A 7,346-nucleotide genomic window follows, 5' to 3' on the forward strand; every position below is an offset into this window, starting at 1 on the left:
TGAAAGAAAAATGTTATTATAGAATTTTAGAAAGAAAAAAAAAAGTATGTTGAAGTTCCAACATATTTTAATTTCTAAATAAGTAAATGTCAGTCTCATAACCCAATAAAGCAAAATTAAAAAAAAAAAAAAGGCTGCAGTCCTTCTTTATCCCTACTCTGAAAATAGAAAAAGGCCTGGAGGCCCAAAAGGAGATGACCGCTGGGGCTATGGCCAGGTATGACTGGGCATTTGGATGTTCTGATGTCACAAGGAGCCATTGTGAGAAAGTTTCAACCAGTAGGTAAATAAGAAGGTGGCTGGGATGGTTTTTGTCTACAAGTACAGGAAGCTCTTAGTAGTGACCTGTCGGATTCCCAGACAGTGTGTTTGTGGTTGGAGGTTGGTGACTGTGGTTTTGGACAGTGTTTGAGCTACCATTCTTAATTGTTTTTCCTGCTGAGGATGGATGGCCGCAGCATTCAGAATACTGTGGTATTGAAGAGGCCCAGCTCCTTCAAAAAGACACTCATGAAGGATAATTATAAATTTCTTAATGTCATCGGGCATGGTGTGTTTAGCCAGATAAAACTGGCCCGCCATCGACTTACTGGAGCAGAGGTGGCAGTCAAAGTCATTCGGAAAGCGATCCAGAATCCCCTGGCACTCTCCGAACCGAACATCCTGAGGATCCTAGATCATCCCAACGTGATCCAGTTATTTCAGATAGTTGAAACCCGGAAAAATCTTTACATCATAATGGAATACGCCAGTGGGGGACAGCTATTTGATCATGTCCCACCAGGGGGCATGCAGGAGGAAGAAGCCTGCAGATTTTTCTATCAGGTGGCATGTGCTGTCGCCTACTGCCATGACATGGGTATAGTACATCGAGACCTGAAGCCGGAGAACTTCATGGTGGATGCCAGAGGCAATGTAAAAATGATCGACTTTGGCCTCAGCACCAACTTCACCTCTGGCAAAAATTTCCATGAGTTCTGGGGAACTCTGTCACACCTTGCCCCCGAAATGGTGCTGAGGCAAGCACGTGAGGGTCCCCCAGTGGATATCTGGAGTCTGGGCATTATTCTCTACTTCATGTTGACTGGGACCCGCCCATTTATGGCACCAACCACCCAGGAGTTGCTCAGACACATCGTGCTGGGATCCTACAACATCCCTTATCACGTTCCCCTGGAAGCACGAAAACTTATCCAAGGAATTCTCACCCTGAACCCCGGTAAGAGGCCCACAGCCAAACAAATACTTCAGCACCCATGGCTGTCACAGGGTGAGCAGTATTTACGACCTCATGGCACACAGGCATTGAACAAACATCCTGACCCAGAAATAATGACCATTATCTTTGATAAAGGTTATGATATTTATGAGACCTGGGTGTCTCTGGCCAATAGGAAGTTCAATACAGCCATGGCAACATACTTGATAGTGGAGCACCAGAAAAGCCATGGGGCAGGCTGCACATTGCAGGGGAAGCCTGTGCCTCCGAAGGTCAAGCCTCACCCTCTGGACATGGACATTTCCCATCTCCCTGTCCTCCCAAGGAGGAGTCCCAGTGAGCCTACCCTTCACGCCTTCCCCTTACACTGTCAGAATCAGCTGCCTGAGGAGGCCAAAGAGGCAGAGCAGAAAGTTACCAGGAGCACCAGCCTTCCAGCCATTCCTCTCCAGTCCTTGACTGCACCGGATATAGCCTTCAGGCCTGACTCTGAGCAACCACATGCGAAAAAACAACGCTGGAAGCGGGTAATTAGAAGGATGGCTACCTGTTTCCAAAATCTCTTTTGCTGCTTGCCATGTGTGAAGAGTAAGTTGACTCCAATGTAAGAGCAAAGATACATTGAGAATGTGGCTGCAGAACACCTAATGTGGCGCCAGAGTCTTGGATGGTATTGTTTACCTTAGCTGATCCTCTATGCCTTCTCCTACTGAATTCCAATACATGATGACCATCCCTTCTGTGTAGGAGCTGGACTCCTTCAAGTACAGTGACCTGCAGAACTTAGCCACGAGTCTGGGTCTCTGGGCTAACCTGAGGGCAGAAAAGTTGCTAAAAGTCTTGAAAATCCATCTTAAACCTGAAGAAAGAAAATAAGAATCAGCAGGATCATTCTGATGATGCTGAATTTTAGAATCAAGAAAAGCAGGAGATCCAGGATCTCCAAACTATGCAAAAGTTCCTTCTCTGCTGGACCAGAGCCAAGGAGATGATAATTTCATGTCCTCAGGAAAAAGATGAATGACTTTAAAGCTTTAATAGGCTCATTTTATGGAAAATGGAGTCCATTGATAAATATGTTAAGAAAAAATAGAAACATTTTGAAGAACACAAACTCCTTTAATGAACTAAAGAAGCAGACTTTCAATAAGGAAGGAGTAGTAGTCCAGTTTCTCCAAAAAGAAGACTGTCTGTAGCTTGTACACCCATCAGTCAGCAGTGCTCAAAAGGCCAATCACATGGCCCTGCAAGTCTGAGCACTATGGGTCTGAAGGGGTCAGTGAAGCACTCTGCTCTCTCAGCAGCTAAAATGAATGTCATGTTTATAGCTGCTACTAAAGAGCAGCTGTAAACATGTCTCCAATGTGACCACATCTGGGAAAACCTCAGAAGGCCATGCTGTGCTTGGGACACCCAACTTAAAGTCCAACAGAGGGAATTCTGCTGCAGTTATTACCCCATTCAAGTTGACAATCTCGGCAATGCAGACTCCAGTCTCCAGTAAGAAACCAGTATTTGATCTCAAAGAAAGTTTTTTTCGTCGCTTCAACTATGAGTCACACAATAGGGGAAATCCAAAGAAAATAATTCTCTGAATGAACATGTAAATAGAGTTAACTCCCACAAGAAGTCTATGAACAACCTCATCTCCAGACCAGGGAAGAGCAACAGAAAAAGCACAATCAAGAATGAAAGGAGAAGAAAGCAAAAGTTTTGGAAGCTTGAAGGGGCTTTGTATGGTTAAATATGAATAATTTGTTAATGTCCTATGTTTCTTTATTCTGAACTTGTTTTCTGAAATTTTGTAAATATTTATATTGCCTTTACCACTTTAGTCAGACCTTTCTCTGTTAACTTTTGTTCATAATCTATGTAGCATCTGTGTGTTCATTATATGCTGTGAAAGACATTACTGTCTTAAAACTCACACATTCTTTGGAATGGTCTTTATCTAAGTCCCTGTACAGCCCCATGTTCTCGTGAGACCCACTTAGAGCTTAACCTAGATCTTTAATGTCACGGTACTCCTAGTGTTTCTAATATTAACAGCCTGCAGTCCTCTATGCAATAGCATTTACATGTGGACAGCTAGTTATACTATAAACTTTGGTAGAATTTGAACAATAAAAAGTTAAGAATAGGGAAAGCTGGCACCAAGAGGCCCTCTAATCCTCTAACTTTCAAAATCTAACACTCTTGAAACTAGACCAATGGTTTGGTTATGGTGTTAACATTTTGCCTATATGAAAATGTTTTTTTAAGTTTATAATAAGCACTTGAGCAGATGACTTCATGTAATTGCTACCTGTCACTCACTATATTCTTAAAAATGAAAGTCTACCTCTTATTCTAGGTGTACTTATTTAAAAACAAAAGCTATAAGGCCCTATCAATTTGAAACAGATGGGTGTATAGCTCAGTGCTAGAGCACTTGTCTCGCGTGTGCCAGGCCCTAGGTTCTAGTCCCAGAACACACACATACACACACACACACACACACACAGTATTACTGCTTTAAGAATTAAAGTGCTGTCACTGTCAGATTGTATCTTAATAATTTTATGGAAAAGAACAGAATTGCTTGGCATCATATTCTTGTTCTTTGCACTAAGAATATAGAGCTCTTCCCAGGTGTATACTGCTCAAGAATTTCATAAATTTTGTTTTTTTGTTGCAGAATAAAATAAAGAATGTGGCTCCAAAGAAGTGGCGAGCTAAAACTAAAAAATAGCAGTAGACACTACGTTCTGTTGCCCTTGACATCTTGGCTTGGGCATGGGTCGTGTGGATTCTGAATAGAGCTAGATGTGCAAACTATTATAAACATCTCTGCACAGGTTATGGATGAGAGGACTCTGAATCCACAAGGAAAACTGGAATCTCCTCTGCCCCAACCTGCAAAAGACATCTGAGACTGTTTTCCTTGGGATATTTCCCTCTACCCTGCTTCTCTGTCCTCTTCTCTGTTCTCCAATTCTTCTGAGATACTTTTTAATAAATTTGTTTCAGATAAATTGTATAACACAATTATTACTACAAAGATTTTAAAATAGTCTGATTTTAGAAAGGGGGGACCTCAGTGTGAAGACAGAAGCCCACCAACTATCCTCTCCCAAGGCCTGCATCACTGTTTCTCCCTCTCTAGTGCACATACTTACTCGCGTTTAGCCAGAATAAAAAGGGACACTAGCCTTGAGCCAGTGTAGATGTTCACTCGACTTGAACTAGCATAGAGCATTAACTTGATTTGACCTAGTGCTGGAAGACTTGCTTCCCTTGTGCAGGTGGAGACTCTTCCCTTGAGCCAGTGTAGATGTGACTAACTTTGACTTTTATCTGGTGACCTTGGCCAGAAGAAATCCATCCCTCGGGTGGATATGGGGGGTGGTGTTGGCAACTCTGGAAGAAATCACATCTGAGAATGCATGTGAGACCATCATGTTCTATTGAATTGTCTTCAAGATACTGCGTTGGGAGTGGAAAATAAATTGAGTCTTTGAACTGCCCAGAGAAAGAAGCTAACACTTCCCTTGAGAATCTCTTTGTGTCTAGAAAACCACCTAGTTGTATGGTGATGCCCTGGTCAAAGGGAAATTCTATGGTTGCCATGGAGTTTATCAGTTCAAGACCTAAGGTTCATGTGCCAGTCACCTGTGGGTGGAGAATTGTGGACACAAGCTGATGAATGTAATTGAGCTGTTCAAATGTTTGACCTCCATTAGGTTTAAGTGATTTCTCACAATGAATCCCTTTGATGTAAAAACCTATATAATAAACATGCAGAGCCTGCTCATTGTCAGTCTTTTTCCATTGGAGTTCAGCTGAACCACCAGGTCCCAGTTTACTCAGTTTACTCTGTTTGTCCATCTTTTTTCCAATATCCTCATCAGCCTGATTTGGGGAAACTGAGTAATCACTGGACCCATCTTGATAATCCTGTGTTCAGGGAAGGAAGAGGTGGGCCAGTTGGCAGGGCAGGCCTGTCTGTAGCAGTGGCTGGGTGCCTCACCACCTGCCATGCAGACTGTCCACCAAAAATCCATCAGATAATCCAGATGTCAGTCCATCTTATGGATGCAATTTACATGAAAACAAAGTATACCAATGTGGATTTGCTCTTATCTTTGTGCTCAATTAACAGTTTTCTAAGGCAAAATGCACACAAATGAAAACTAAGAGATGGTCAGTTTAGTCAAAAGAGATGACTTGGTTACATAATTTTCTAATATTCTGAGGTTTTTATGAATGGGAAAGTATTCCTAATTTCCTTTTATGCAGATTCATTATTGGACTAATGGAAAGTAATTAATTTATATATGTTGATCTTGCTACTTTGCTAAATTTTTTTAAGAGCTCTAGAAGTCCTCTGGTGAAGTCCTTGGTATCTTTTTAATGCAGGATCTTGTCACCAACAAACGTATAATTTGACTTCTCTTCTTCCTTTTTTCATCCCTTTTCTTTTCTTTTCTGATTACTTTGGCTAGAATTTAAAGGCCTATATTGAATAGGAGTGGTGAGAGTAGACATACTTGTTAATGTCGCCAGCAAACATATAATTTGACTTCTTTCTTACTCTTTTCATCCGTTTTCTTTCTTTTCTCTTCTTTTCTCTTGCTTTGGCTAGAATTTAAAAGCCTACATTGAATAGGAGTGGAGTGGTGAGAGGGGACCTGCTGTTGTTCTTGCTTTTAGAGGAAATGCCTTTGGTTTCTCTCCGTTGAGTATGATGTTGGTCTTTGGTTTAGTATCTATAGTTTATGAGTTTGAGGTAAGCTCCTTGTGTCCCTAGTTTCAACAGAGTTGCAATAATGCATCATGCTGGACTTTGTCAAATACATTTCTGGATCTATTGATGTAATCCTGTGCTTCTTTTCCTGAACTCCATGTGGTATATTGCACATATTTATTTGTGTATTTGAACCAATCTTGCATCCCTAGAATGAAACTCACTTAATCTTGGTGCACTATTTTCTTAATTTGTTTTGTTTTAAAATAATTTGAGGAGGATTGGCAAAGGTTCTTCTTTAAAGTTCTGGAAGAACTTTACTACAAATTCATGTGAGATTTTCTTTTTGGCAAGACTTTTAATACGTGCTTCAATTTCGTCACTTAGTATTAGTGTGTTTGTATCTTCATGGTTCTATTTGGGTAGCTCATAAACCTCTAGTTAGTATATTGAAGATATTCTAGCTTACTTGATTTAATTTTTAAAATAGATTTGACTGATCCTCCGTAATAATGTGGCTGAGTTTGTATCTTCTTTTTTATTTCAAATTTTGTTAATTTGTGTCTTCCCTTTCTTTTAGTTAGTTTGGCTAAGGGTTTTTAGTCTTGTTTATCTTTTCATTTTGGTTCTGATCTTAAGTATTTCTTCGCTTCTACTGATTTTGGAATTAGTTTGTTTTCCTATTCTAAGGCCTTGAAATAAAGCATAATATTTTAAATTTGTGATCTATTTGTGTCAATGTGATGGTCTTTTATTTTTTTTTTATTTTTAATTTTTTTTCATGTGTGTAGGTATTTTGGGTATTTAGGTATTTAACCCCAGGGTACTTTACTACTGAGTTATATCCACTGCATTTTTTTTTCTTTTTATATTTATTTTTTATTTTGTTTTTCATTTTGAGACAAGGTATTAGTAAGTTGAATAGGATCTCACTCAGTGTCTGAGGCTAGCATTGAATTTCTGATGCTTCTGCCTTAGGCCCCTAAGTCCCTGGAATTACAGGCCTGTTCCACCACATCTATTGGGATCTATTTTTAAATGTAAGCCTTCAATGTTTTAAATTTTCCTCTTAGAATAGCTTTCACACTGTCCTAATGATTTTCATATGTTGTAACATTTTTAGCATTATTTCAAATAATTTCTTACTTTTCATAATCCATTTTAAAAAAAGTTTACAGACTGCATTTTGAGTCATTGTACACACACATGGGGTACAACTTTTTGTTTCTATGATTGTACATGATACAGATTTCTACCATTCATGTAATGATATATGTACATGGGATAATGATGTCTGTCTCATTCCACAATCTTTCATATCCCTGCACCCTCCCCCTCTTATTTCCTCCTATGTAATCCAAAGTTTCTGCATTCTTCTCTGACCCCCCAAACTCCCACCCC

The 7,346-nt window shown here is 39.9% G+C and overlaps 1 pseudogene; it reads left to right on the plus strand.

The window, feature by feature from the left end:
* Window positions 1–444: 444 nt before the first annotated feature.
* LOC124985598 (sperm motility kinase 4A-like) lies at window positions 445–2,944 on the plus strand (annotated as a pseudogene).
* The last annotated feature ends 4,402 nt before the right edge of the window (window positions 2,945–7,346 follow it).

The sequence above is a fragment of the Sciurus carolinensis genome, chromosome 5 (assembly GCF_902686445.1).
Source record: "Sciurus carolinensis chromosome 5, mSciCar1.2, whole genome shotgun sequence".
Classification (NCBI taxonomy): domain Eukaryota; kingdom Metazoa; phylum Chordata; class Mammalia; order Rodentia; family Sciuridae; genus Sciurus; species Sciurus carolinensis.